At 41.4% G+C, this 14946-nt stretch overlaps 1 protein-coding gene across 1 annotated transcript in view; it reads left to right on the forward strand.

Moving 5' to 3' along the window:
* The window catches only part of shmt1 (serine hydroxymethyltransferase 1 (soluble)), a 251794-nt gene that overhangs the window by 87202 nt on the left and 149646 nt on the right, over positions 1-14946 (forward strand). The gene's annotated exons all lie outside the window — the stretch shown is intronic.

Raw genomic sequence — 14946 nt, forward strand, 5'->3', positions numbered from 1 at the left:
AGGAGAGAAAAGGGTGATTTTTCTTATCTGTGCGAGAGAGAGTTCCAGACAGACAGACAACATAAGGACAGAAAGCCAGACAGAGTTGGCAGGATTGGACTAATAGGTGTGTGTGTGTGTGTGTGTGTGTATGTGTGTGTGTGTGTGTAGTCGTCTGACGTACTCGACCGAAGGCAACGACGGAGNTGGGTATGGAGGAAAATAGAGAGGGTTGTGTTTTCTGACACTTGGTGAGTTCCCTGGAACACCGGGGACACATATTCATGTATAAAAGACTTACAAAAGTGCATTTTGCATGATAGGTCACCTTTAAGCGTTACAATTACATTATGAAACTTTTATTTGAGTATCATATATTTCAGTAACTCAGAAAAGTCTTGAAACATGGCACAATTTAGTGTTAAGGCTCTATAACTCACACCACAGAGGGGTCATTGCATCACTTCAGACGGCTTGAATCATCCTCGCATTGATGTAAACAAACCTTAACAGCATCAGCAAACATTAATAACTTGGATTCAGTTGTTGTCCAGTGTTACAGCCTGTATTAAAAATACCTGTCAATCTATTTGGGAGTGATGGGAGTTCTCAGCTTTAGGTTGTGAAGCTGCTTTTTATTTTTGAGTCTCAACAACATCTAGCTTCCTCTTATTAGATGTTTGGGATATCACCCATCCCCCATGAGCAATTCCTTCTCAGCTCTACCTGATTTTCTTAACAATTGATTAGATAGCTCACTAAGATAAATCAAGGCCACTTATCATGAAGCATGTCCGATAATTTGGTGCAAATGGCGCTTGATACACATATTCATCTTTTATAAGAAACAAATGAGATCTATGTAATCCTTGTAAAAAAAAAAGGACCTTGTGACTTTCCTAATTTGTGTTTGGCAGGGCAATGAGATCTTTATATGCATACTTGCTCGAAGGCTTGAATCAGAAGTGTAACAACCGCAGTTTGGTTTAAATCCAACCATGAAACAGTGAAACAATTGAGAATAGAGAGGGAAGGAAAATGAACTGTGGCACATCTTGTCCAAGTTTACATGGCCTAGAGAGCTGATAATCCGCATTCAAACAGAAGGCAAATGTTCAAGATCAAAGCCAAAGAGCTGGAGTGTCCCTGAACATGAATCCCTGCTCCCTTCAGGGTCCATATATCAGCTCTGAGGCTCTCACTAACCTCAGCAGGGGTGTGGGCTCTGTCTTCATTGATCGATAGCAGTTCCAGGAGTTGCTCAACAGATACGTTCAAGCTGAGATATACTGTAAATCTGTAATGTAACCTTATGATATCTGCCTCAGGATTGTGTTGCACCAGTTATTCGTCAATCCATGACTTACTTTGTGTGCGAAGTCCTTCCAAAGTTCTTAGAAACAACTAGTTCATGCATTAGGTTGCATCAATAAAACGTTTCCAGAAGTCTAGACCTGTAGTTCCAAACAAGGAAGTCACTGCAGCATCGCAAACTGTAACATAACCTAAATAAATAAATAAATAAATAACAGCTAAGTCATATTTCAACTTACTTGCAATCCTTTGTTCATGTAAATATGATATACCATAAATTCAAAAATGCTTTTTCATTTAGAATTAGATTAGATTTTAGGAAAACATTCAATAGGGCAAACCTTTCCTAGGCATGTGAATAACAATCAATTTCCATTTGAGTTATATTTTGTATTTTTACATTTTCTCTTCAAAGGGGTCGTTTATATTTTGATTATTGGTGCATCCTGTGCTTAGCCCCACCACAAATGACTGTGATTGGTTAGATATACAAATACATCAGAGGGTTTTCCTTAACAACAGAACAATAATGGATGCATCCAAACCATTCTCCATTGCCTAAACTGCAATGTGTAATATGCTAGGCTACTGTTGGGCTTACAGTTATGCATTTCACTCAATGTTGCCTTTACCCTCATTGTCTCTCTGTGTATGTTTTGCCGTGCTGTATTGAATGTTGTTTAATTTCCTCCTGGCTCGAATCCCAATGTAACTTATTGGACAGCTAGTCTATATTTCTTATGAATACATTTTCTAGTTGTTCCTCCTTTTCTTTTTTGCACTGTGCAACTAATACTATTTTCACAGTTTTACAATTGCTGCCACTAAAAACTCCATAGGCCATCTCCTTGTCTTTAACCTTAATTGCGTTTGTTTTTAAGGGGCAGAAAAACATTTCAAGCTAAGTTTAAACACAACAACACTTAAATAGACTTAAATAACAACAAAGCCAACTTAATATTTTGACTCCAAGCCTATGTCATTAATTATTTATTAAAAAAAACAAAACGTTCTACATATAATTTTACCACCAAAAATAAAACAGACGACATAATCAAGTCCAACGTCTCTTGGGTGTCCAGGGCTACTGAGTTCCTCCTGATTAAAAGAAAATGACCTACCAGGAAATCCTCCTATCTTCTTACGCTCTCCTTCGTTATTAAACCAATCACTGTCCTAATGACTTCAACCCCCCACCCTCCTCCACCTCTTCCCTCTTGTCCCCATTTCACCTCCTTCCAGTGCAGACAGACAAGACAGATCTAATCAGATCTTTTTTCTTCACATCCGCCAATGATCCACTCATCAGGAGAGTGAGAAGAGGAGAGGTGTGTGTGTGTGCAGGGGAGGGGGTGACCTAAAGCGGCAATGACACAATTAATGTCAAATGAATGCTCCTCCTGAGCACCGACATCGCCTCACCTCCCTCTTGTATTTCTGCCCGCCTTAACCTCACTGCCTGCGTCTCCCCCTCCTCTCTTCCTCCTTTATTTCCTCTCAGCCTCCCTCCTCTCCTATCTAACCGCATGTGGCTTAATCTCACACATGGGGGTGCTCATCTCAGCATTGTGCTTTACTGTGCAGCAACTAGCTTAGCTCACTAGCACACAGAGTACGATTGGAGTGCTAATAAGGGCGGGGGGAGGGGGGGTTGGCAGAGTGGGGGCCTGATTGGTGTCTCTAATTACGGCTTGATACTAAAGAGTAATTAATGAGTTTGCGGCTGATGGCAGCAGCTTTGGAGCGTCAGACGGGATCGCAGGAGATAAGAGCTGTTTGTGCAGAGGCCATGCAGGGTCCCACGGGACGGGCATCCGTACAGGAACACACACACACACACACACACACACACACACACACACACACACACACACGCCAACCAGACATGCCCCTTCACACACATACAGTTGAAAATAACACAAATTCACACTTTTCACAAAGAAGCACTAAGCGCAGTTATGAACCCATACGCACCAACACTCACTCTCAAACAGACATTTCTCACTTAGATGTACAGTTTTAATTGACTCCACTTGGCAAAGCTTCTCTGCAGGGAGAGGAGTGAGAAGCTGAACGAAAGATAAAGGTGTGGAGACAGGAAGCCAGGGGGCATATATATCAAGCTAAAGAAGCCTGAATAAAAGAAACAAATGAAAACGTTTTTGAGAAAGCAGGTTAAAGGGGTCCGATAAGCTCTACCATGGTCCAGTAACTTTATAAGATGTTTCATAATTTCACAATTAGACCAAACGGAGTGTGATTGAGTGTAAGTGAGACGGAGATCCTGGCGTAGGGCCAAAGTCTCACTCTCCTGCTTTGCCTCTCCTGAGAGAGATCGAGGCTGATGTAGACAGGAAGGCAGGCCTGTCCAGGTGCTGTGCCTCGGGGAGGGTCTGCTCTTCTGTTCCTCATTATCAGAGAGAGAGAGAGGGAGAGAAGCCGTGTTACAGTGTCATTATTCATCCACTCAAGCATCTGGGAGCAGGTCCTTCCTTACTTGGCCCAGTAATATTGTTGTAGAGCCCGCCCTTGGAGCTAAACGCTGTTCGGGGACACTGCTAACTGCTAACAGACAGACCCACCCAGGCAAGGCTCCAGGGTACTAATGTCCTTCAGTGCTTGTGAGGATTCAGCACTTCTCTCTTTCTGCCCGTGCTGCAGAGTGGAAAACGGCTACATCTCCAAAGTTCAACTGTTCATAGAAATGATTAATTCATCAATATGAGATGGTGGAGTCGTAATGCCTCCAGAATTACACTTCAAAACTACTGTGACAGGTGCAAACGAGCTACGGCCCTAGTAGTAACGGGCTGCACTTTAAAAAACGATGCAAATAAAAATAAAGAAACGTGCCGGAAAACACGGAAATGAAGAACCATCTTCACTAACTTGACAACACACGTGTAGCATTCAGAAAACATTCGCCAACTTGATGAAACATGCGCAGGGTTTACTGTAGCAAACATAACACATTTCAAACTGTCACACTCTCCTAATGGAAATGCTTTGAACTTGTAACTATTGCACCTGTTGGCCACGTCTTAAACAGATGATTAAAGCTTTTAAATACATTCTGAAGTTAATCTAGTACAGAGTGAGAAGGTGATCTCAACAAGGAGGGATTCATACGTGGATCATTGGAGGATATAAAAAGTTTAATTGTGGAAATATCTCTTAATGGAAAACAATCATCCTAATGATCATCTTTCAAATTGGCTCCATATGGGAAAGGAGATCAGAGGGGACACCAAAAGACCACCAGGGCAGAGTCGCTGCCGTCTGAGTTGTTGAATTTAGTGGTGTTATATTTTATTTAAAAAGCAAACGGCAACAAATGGTAGCAGCATCATGCTCTGCTGAAGTCAAGAACAAGACAAATTGAAGGTCAAACGCATTAGCAAGAATGCAAATTGAGAAATGTGCTGGTATCTGCTGGTGTACTAAGGCCAAGAGCGGTTTTTATGTTTCCTAAAATTGTGTCTAAAGATATAATTTTGCCTGACTCTTAAGTACTGTATAATCACTTTAGAGACAGACACAGTTCACAGGATCAAGGAGATGATCTAGTGAGGGGTTCACCTATAATGAAATAATGTGATTCAAGAAAAATGACTGATGACAAGTCAGAGATTATTATCTAAATATTCTAAGAGTTTTTGGCAAAGAGTGCATTTATTTGAAAGAAAATGATCAATGATGATATTATATTGTGTAATGGTAGTTTTTTCTCTCTCAAAAGCAGTGACAGCATCAAGAATAGGGTCAAAGAAAAGGTGTTAAAGTGGCGAACAAGCTATTTGGGGTTGAGGCCAGGCACGGGTAGTGTTAGGAGAGGTTGTAAGAAAGGCCACTGAGCTCTCCCTCAGAGTTAAACGCTGAGGGACCGGTGCTCAGAGAACAGCCTAATGGTTAGACAACAGCATGTTCAAACTTAACACGACAAATGACAACCATGTTTGAAGTCTCTCTCTCTTTCATTTCATTTCATTACATTACATTACAGTTAGCATACGGTTTTATCCAAAGTCACTTACAATATGTAGAATAAACCATTAAGATACAAACTCAGAACAGCAAGAAAAATAGAGGTATTAGTCTCAGATACGCCAAACAATTTAAGTGCATTTAGCTTCAAATGAGCAGAACTCATTAAGTTCAAATTGTTTTAATTAAATTTATGGCCGAGATGGGTTTTCAGGTTGCGACAAAATATAAGTAGGCTTTCTTCTGTCCTGATGTCAATGAGGACTTAAGTTAAGGGTAGGGTAGGTAATTCACTTCCAATTATCTGCCCCGGCCCGCAGCAAATAACTGGATGGCCTACCTGCCTGTCAGCCTTCCATCTCGTGCACAAACTTATCTGGTGCCCTCATTGGTCATGTGCGCGTTCCTGTGTGTTGGAGGAGGGGCTCTGTAAGGAGTCTGAGGAAGGGGCAGATTTTTTCAGGCTGCGTACTTTCAAATTCTAGCGCACTCGAGCTGGTTTCTCCATTCTTACCTACCCTACCCTACCTTTAAGTTAAAGTGGATCTATCATGCTATATTTGAATAATATAGTGTAGGACCATACCTATATATGGCATATTTATACTTTTTATTTTTCAAAATACCAAACAGATCATGCATTTTAACCATTCCTCATTTCGTTCAATTTAACATTGTCTTTGCATGGGCTGATTNCACACACACACACACTCTTACAGGAACACACACACACACACACACACACACACACACACACACACACACACACACACACACACACACACACACACACACACACACACACACACACACACTCTCTCTCTCTCTCTCTCTCACACACACACAGACACACACACACACACACCCCACACACACACACACACACACACACACACACACACACACACACACACACACACACACACACACACACACACACACACACACACACACACACACACACATAAATACACTGACTGTGCTTACTTTTATTAACTGTTACTATTTTTATGAAGTACACTTCTGTGGTGAATCCAGGTAAAGTGATTTGTCTCATGATTGCTTTAATTAGACCAATAGAATAGCAGGGATAATGGGGATTTTTTTAAAGCATTGATTCAAATGACTCATTGCTACTGCATGGTTCAGCTCAACTTAATTCAACTCACTTTTGGTAGCAGGCCTTTTGTTTTTTTAGAAGCGTCTGATCTTTGTCAATTGTACAGCAGGTAAAAAGTATTAGCAAAATGTACTACAGGAAAACCAAAAAAGAAAGAGTCAAGTTGATTAGAGCCTTGATGTACCGTGCAGTGGAAATGTGTTGCATAATGTTTTGGTTATGCTTAATGGCACCTGTTCTTAAAGGGGCCCTATTATGCTCATTTTCATGCTCATCTCATATTTGATTTGTGTGCCTCTACTGTGACATGTTTCCATGCTTTAATGTTCAAAAAGGGATGTTAGTCTTTGTAGACCATTTACATGCACACAAACCTAACTTACTACAGGAAAAGGAAAACCCCAAATGCATAATAGGGCCCCTTTAAATCAAGTAGTATTGTTCTTGGATACGATACTACAACCAACGATATAGATTAATTTCCCAGATTGACTTTACATCTACATTTTCAAATGTCTCCCTCACACAGTCTTTTATTTGAGTGTTGAAACTACAAAATATCACATATATTGTATCAGTGTGTAGCACTTTCTTTCCAAGACTTACGAGGTTTTGCTCTGTGTGAAAGAAGACAAATCATGGACATTTTACAGCTAATTAGAGCTGCCCTTTGATAGTAGTTTTAATGTATTGATAATTTGTTTTGTTCTGCGAGAAACCTATTTTAAGGATGGTAGGGAAAAAAAATCCATGCAAATGTGTTAATTCCTGTTCCAACTCCAACTACTACTTATAATTTAACAACACCTGGGTATTATTGGTGATTCTTTTAAACTGAATTCATGAGCCTTGTGATTAGGTGGTCTGTATGAGAGAAAGATAACACAAGATAATGATGCCAAATGATAGGAAGATAAAGTGAGCAAAGGCAAAAAAGGACAATGTGTTTGCACGTGTGTAAGTTGTATTGTGTGTGTTTGTATGTGTTAGTGTGTGTGTGGTTATGAGAGAGAGAAAGAGAGAGACAGCACACTGAGGAGTGTCTCTAAAACAGAGGCAGCTGTAGTGTAGTTAATGAGGCCTGCAGTGGAAAGCCGAGTGTGTGAGCACATGGAGTGTGTGTCTGAGAGAGAGATATAGAGGAGCGGTAAATGTGTGTGTTTTGGCTGTGAGCAAGGTGAGTTACCCAGTGTTGCTTGACCCTCAGTAAGCCTGTCACCTGGAACCAAGAGAGGAGAGGGAGAGAGGGAGGCAGGCGTGGGGATGAAACAGAGACCGTGAGGGAAAGTAAAGGAAAAAGGCGCCTCTCACTCAACCGAATAACTGGAGCAGACTTTAAGCATGGCTGCTAACAAGCTCTCTGCCTCTCTCTCTCTCTCTCTGCTTCCTTTCTCTCCCTCTCTCCATTTCTCCAGAGTGGCACTTTAATGAATGAGTGTGTGCGTGCAGAGGCCAGGTTACCATAAGAGATGCCTCACAAGAGCTTCTGATTATAAAAACCTGTGTAAAGAGACAAAAGGAGGGAAAGAGAACGGCCCCTAGTGAGACAAGCTCCAGCTTTTCACAGCTCACCCCCACAGGGAACTGAGCTGACAGGCGATATGAAGTCCACTGCCTTCGTAGCAGGCTAGGCTAGCTGCCGCTAACAGCTGCTCCATCAGTTGCTCAAGCTCGGGCTTTTTGTTAGAGATAGTTGCTATGACAACAAAACCAAACTGAAAAAGTACCTCTTATTGAGTCTTTTTTTTGGCTGAAATTCATAAAAGGTTTTTTTTTTCTTTCGTAATTGAATAATAGTTCTAAAAGGAAAATCAAATCTAAATGTCTTTCTGTGAATTAAATGTTTTTTCTCCTTTTTGGATACATTTGAATTCAGATTTTGCATTGTGTTACAAATCCGTGCAAACTAAAAACACTCACTCAACCACAACACACAACTAAATAAATTAAAACAAAATGTAAAACAATTATAATCATTGTAATAACAGTCGTAGCAATTGTAAAATATATATTTTAATACATAAGTAAATACATAAGGCAGGGAGGTTTCGCAAATAGGTTTCGCAAATATGTTACAACAACATTAATTGACCGCTATTGGACAAAAAGTGAGAATATGAGGTTTAAATTAGATTGTCTTAAGATATAAGGGTTGGATATAAGATGAGACTGAAGAGAGATAGAACCAAATGAATACATTAAATCAACGAGCAGACTAAGATAAAAATAAAAATAAACAACAATAAGGTTTCAGATTGCGTGGATCACATGGTGACAACAAATACAGAAAATGAGAGTTTTAGTTTCAGTCTTCACACCGCACTCTTAAGAAGAATGAAAATAATCAGATTTCCCAAACATTTTACACAACTCTTCTAAAACACATGCAGACCAATGCAGTTACATTTCAACCTGTTTCTAAAGCAGATCCATTCCTCACAGACATACAGACACTCAGACTGGAAATGTTGTAATATTTATTTGAATTTCATTTCCGAAAATCTGTGTTTCAGGACACAGTTATGAAGAAAAAGATTTGACGAGATAAGGCATTTTGCTGGGTGAATAGACATCACCATCGATCAAGCTCCCTTGGTGGATTTGGTGGCAGTATGTTTTCTATCTGTGAAATATTGAAGCAGCCTTGTGGGCAGGAGTGGAGATGGATGCTGGGAAACATGTGTAACTGAGTCCTTTTGATGACTTTGCCAGTGGAGAGGTCTCACCAGAACAACAGAGGTCCCCCTGGTGTTAGCAGAGGTCCTGGTGGTGGAGCTCCGCCACTGGGCTCGCCTATAAGGAAATAACAGGGGCCTCTGGAAGCAGAGTGGGCTGGATGGTGGGATTTGGAGGGCAGCTATTTATTTATTTTTTGGTCGAACTGTGAGAGTAGAGCCCTAACAGGCAATCACAGTGGAGGAGGGTGTGTGTGTGTGTGAGGGCATCCATCATAATATTGTCTGCCCAAGGGCCAGTTTCTCACACACTCGAATTATAGAGATAGCAATGACAGAAGCACACACTGTCACTCGTACATGTCTGTGCACGATATACACAAACAAGACACACACACAAAAGCAGCTCTGGCAGTGTACCCCTCAGACACACACACACACACATGGTCAATGCCTTCACATACTGAACCTCCTAGACACACAGCCTCATACATCCCCTTCAGACACACACTCTCCTCTCTCCACACACATGCACAAACCTTGCCTCTCGCTATTCCCTCAGCAGCAGCAGCAGCAGTAGGCAGGCAGGCGGCTGGCAGGGTACAGTGTGTGTACTACAGTGTGTGTGATGGTGGTGGTGGTGGTTCTTTGCTGAGAGGAGCGGTCCAGTCTAGACGGAGGCGATAGACATCTCATTAGGCTCTCGCTCGCTCTCCCCTTCTCTACCGCAGCCGCCGGCAAGCAGCCTGTCCTCACTCTGAGGGCCAGAACAGAGAAGAAAGGAGGGGAGGAAGACCATGGAGGCGAGGAAGATGATGGAGCGAAGGAATGTATGGTGGGAGAGAAGGAGGTGAGAGACATATCAGGAAGGAAATAAGAGAGATTAAATGAGAAGGATGGGGGGATGGAGTGAAGGGCGGGCAAATTAGACAATGATAATAGCAATAATAGCCTTGATCCTCCAGGAGGCCCACTCCCAGAGGCTCCTTCCCTTTTTTTTTTCTTCCTCTCCTTTTTTCTCCTTCAGTCCCTCTGACGCACTCCCTCCCATCTTCCCTCCTGCTGCTGTTTCACTCTTAATTAATTTCTCACTACTCACCAGAGCCCAAAGCTGCAGCTCTCCTCAGCCGGCCTCCGACACTGCTCTCAGATCAGCACCTCACAGCCACAGCAGCTCATCTCTGCATGTGCCGGCTTCAAATCAGTGCTGAAGGTAGGCCTGAGCTGTGACATTGCCATGAGGTATGGATCTGCACTTGGATCAGTTTCACTTGCTTAAGTCGCTGTTTGGCGATGTGCTGTGTCGGTCCATTAGGCTTCACGGGGGTCAGATGATGTGCACTTCAGTGGGCGGCAAAGTCAAATGGCCTGCGCTCAAATCAGATTGTTTTCTTCCATAACCGCAAACCACTTGTGTGACTTTCATAAACTACCCCTGTCATCTGCCTGCATGCGCAGAGAAATCCAAATGAATTAAACCTAATAAACTACGTTTTTCAAATGGCTTCTCGCTCATTGTGCTGTTCTTTAACTGACTTAGTTACGAGTGAAAGCATTGAAGGATAAATATGGTGTATAAGAATTTGGATCTTATCTTTTTACTTCCTTCCTGTCATTTCGAGTTCACTTCTGGGAATTCAGCGGCAATATCTAAAAGAAGTTAGACGAAGAAAGAAACAATTTGGATATCTATACAAGCACACTTTATAATTATTTCCCAAACTGCTATGAATGGATTCTTAATCACAAAGGATGGCCCTGTACTGTGGGCATGATTGGTGAGCAGTTACCCAAAGAGATACTCTTTGATTGTTTGATTTGAATGACTGTTGAATAGGTTGTTGGCCCCCTTATGACCCAAACTATGAACATATGCCACGACTAAATTTTCCCCGAAACAGTTGCTGGGTCAGTTGCATACTTAGGACCACATTCACTTAATCTCTGCTTACATCAGCGACTAAACAAACACACCCACTCACACTTATCCTTCTGACCTTTGCTTTTCTCCCTAATTCCCAGCCAATAGTAATCCTAGCCCAGGGCATAGCCGAAAGGGCTCACTGAAGCTTTTCCTGCTAGCTATGTGGTGCACCAAGAAAAGAGGAAGGGTCCCTCACCTTTAAGGTTTACCACCACCCACCCACCCACCTACACAAACACACACACAGAAAGTGAGAGTTTGAGCTTCCTACAGCAGTAGTTGTTCCGTGGTTTTTATGAAGAATGGTAGGACAAAAATAAATAACAAGAATAAAAAGCAAGAAACTAAGCAGACATTCTCAAGGTCGCTCTGCAGAGTGTGCAGAGACACAGAAAGGAACTGCATGGATGAGCTTAAGGGCAGATCTGTGTTGTGACCTTCCTCAGGGGAACCAATCACTGTTGGCCCTTAGGTTTGACCTTTAACCCCCATGTCCACCAATTTAACTAAGAGTAAACCCATATAGCACTGCTCTTCCCTTTCTCCCAGCTCAACTACTCACAATGTTTATCTCCCCCTTTAGAGACCACTTGCCCTCTCCCTCTCATTCAGAGCACTTTAAATACCTGGATGGTCTCCGCTGTCTGCAGATTCTCTTGAATGCCATTTCAAAAGAATCGGATTTGCTCATTTAAGATGAAGGATGGGATAAAGGAAGACTGAGACGTTTAACAGAGATAGCTTCTCGCTGATTTTTTGCTAATATTGCTTTTTTAATGGTCTCTATTTACTTTTTTATGCAAGGACATGTCGATGACAATTCAAGATTCAGAAAAAAAAATATTAAAAGGATTTATTGTCATATGCACTTTAGCTACAGCGTAGTCCCAGGCTCCTCCAATACAACAAGCATACTTAAGTCATTCAAATGAAACATATTAAATTGTTCAATAAAAAACGATAATAAGCAGGAATAAGTAGACTATATACATATAAAGTCAAATAAAATAAAACAGAATATGAAAAGCAATACTGAACACAATGACTATAATATACAATGACTTCAGGCAGGGAGGTGACACGGTGCAGCAGTCTGTTGGGATGAAAGGAAACATCATTATTTGTAGGGACTTTGGATCCAAAGTGATTAAGTCCGAAGTCAGACTAAAACTAAAATATTTAAATAAGTCAATCTTCATGGGCACAGTAACCAGATTTAATACAATATTCAGGTTTTTCTTGTGCATGTAAATGTAGAAATTCTCTCCTCTCGTCTCCTCAAATGTCCTTTTCTCTCTTCTCCTCAAATGTCCTCTTCTCTCCTCCCTTCCCCTCTCTCTTCCCTCCTTTCCTCTTTCTGCTTCCTTCTCTGGTTAAATGAGCCACAGGGGAGCAGCAGACAAGCCATGACCTAGCAGCTGGAGCTTCCAGCTGGGTTAAGAAGGAGAAAGTGAGGGAAATGCAACGAGAGACAAGGTAGATTTTCCTCATGGAGAGGGCAAAAAGCAGGGCTTCCTGGGATGGAGCCTGATGTTTAAAGTCAAACGTGTTCTTAGTCTAAATACACCTTATACTGTACATTATATTACAGCAGATATCCTCTTTCCCTACACAGTATCCACTGCTGTTTTTATACATTTCAATGCACACATATCTGTCATTTATGATCATATTTTGACAGTATGCAGTTCTGTGTTTGTATGAATAATATCCTAGCGTCTGGATAAAACCATATCCCTGCTTTGAGACAACTCACTGGATTAGGACAATAGAAACTGGGATGCTGAGGAATCTAAACCCTTATCCAGGTTCATGTTACTCTTGAATGAGCCATGAAGTGCTTACCTTGGAAATAGTTGGGTAATAGTTTTAAGCACTCATTTTCCATTGCTATTAATATGTTAGAGTAGCCAAATCTAGCAGACAGTTTAAAATACAGCATATCTAACCAGGATACTACTGTTAACGCAGACATACTCAACAGAAATGTGCCTTTCTTTGTTTTATTTGCCCCAATCTCACCAGCAACCATCATTTTCACTCACACACAGTAACCTGAGAATTAAACTGGTATAGTCCAACTGATAATGGAAAGAGACCTTTGGTGCAAATGTGATACAAATCACATGACCAACAATAACAAACAAATGCACAATGCAAATGAGATAATACTCCCTTTTTCACAAACTTCTTTACAATGGCACTAGATCCAAAAAACAGACTTTGTTCTACCCTAAACACAGTTTTTTGTCACCTTCATTCTCATGTTAGTCACTTCATTTCCCTCATTTTTCCTTCTCTTGCGTCTCCTAACCTAATGGAACACAACTTGACCTTATGTGGATGAAGTCAGATGAAGCCAAAGCCACGAGCTTGATTTCCAACAGTAACGTGATCCTAATAGCTTCCAATTACCACTTTCATTTGAAAGACATGGCAATGTTGGATTTGGAATTACAAAAAGCTATTAACCGCATGCTTAAACGAATGCTGCTGTAGCCTAAAGCTGCCATTGCAATATATAATTGTTTGACAGTCAGTATGAATCAGATAATTAGTAGAAATAATGTAATAGGTTATTCATAGGGTCTAATAGGATCAGGAAGGATTGAAACAATGAATGAGTCGAGCAATCTGGATTTGAAGGTAAAATTACGTAACTCTCAACATAGTCCTGTAGGGGGGATGTTGACATAGGAGTATACTTAGAAAGCAAGTGGTAGGGGGTGCTAATCCATATCATTTGGACTATTCTAAAACACCCAAAAATGTGCAGCTTCCCGTACCTTGAACTATAAATGTACACGTCACTTAAGTGTTACGATAATGTGATTGGAAATGAATAATGTGATTTTAAAAGAACCTGCAGAGGGGCTAATCCGAGACTGTTATTTTTAATGCCGTTTTTACAATTCTTTTTGCTACCAGTTAATGTTTTATGACAAGCCTAGCTCACCATCTGTGCACTGTGAAAAGCATGATAAATGTAAACCTCTGGCTTGAATGTGGCATCCCCATGGGACTTTTTTTATATGTGTATTTATCCTCCATGTTCTCACATTGAGAGTAACACCATTATCACATTCAGGAAATGATATCAGATCAAACTGTCAGGAGTCCCCAATGTCATCTTGTTCATTATGATTTTAAAAAGTCCCGAAGTGAACCTAAATCAGAACTCGTATTGTGCACAGGGGAGGGGGGGGTAAGGTGAGGGGGTCGATGGTACAGGCCAAGCATGAGCAGACGAGTGGGCCAAGGAGACAGAAATGCTCCCCAACCTCCCACCCGTGAACACTGACATTAATTGAGAGGTCCATGAAATATAAATGATCTCTGTGGTGGCCCCCCTTGCACTCTCCCTCTCCTCTCCACTACTCCTCAGGTCCTCTGTCTGCCTGCTTGAGTGAGTTGCGATCAAGATTGCATGCAGACTCCGTGTTGGCATGCACATGGCCTGCTGCACACTAGGTGTATCAGGGACGGTCCAATGGACAGGATCGTTCAGTGCTTCAGTGTGGTTGGGAGTCTGAAACAGAGACAGTATGAGAGGGCGGAGGCAAAGGTGAATGATTGTTATTATCTGAGCATTAGCAAAGGAGAGAATTATTGAATTTTGAGTGTGTGAGCTTGTGTGTGTGTGTGGTCTGTTTGTATTCTTGTGATCACAAAAAATCCTAACAGAAGGGAAAAGCAAAAATAATGAGAAAAACTTTAAAAACAAAATCCCCCTTTCTTGGAGGACTATTTTAGTGTAAGGTTGAGGTTGTGGTTATGTATTTTTTTGTCCACATCAGAAACATGCATTCATGTCGGTGGTTAGAAGTCATGGTGGGCAAGAATGTGGTGAGAGAGGAAGCAGTAAACCGGAAACATACGACCCAAATGAGGCAGACAAAATTCTTGCAGCATTGTTGACCAAGTTAGGCTGAGACTGCCCAAGGCACACA

Source organism: Notothenia coriiceps, unplaced genomic scaffold (assembly GCF_000735185.1).
Source record: "Notothenia coriiceps isolate Sejong01 unplaced genomic scaffold, NC01 NC01_scaffold00000285, whole genome shotgun sequence".
Classification (NCBI taxonomy): Eukaryota; Metazoa; Chordata; class Actinopteri; order Perciformes; family Nototheniidae; genus Notothenia; species Notothenia coriiceps.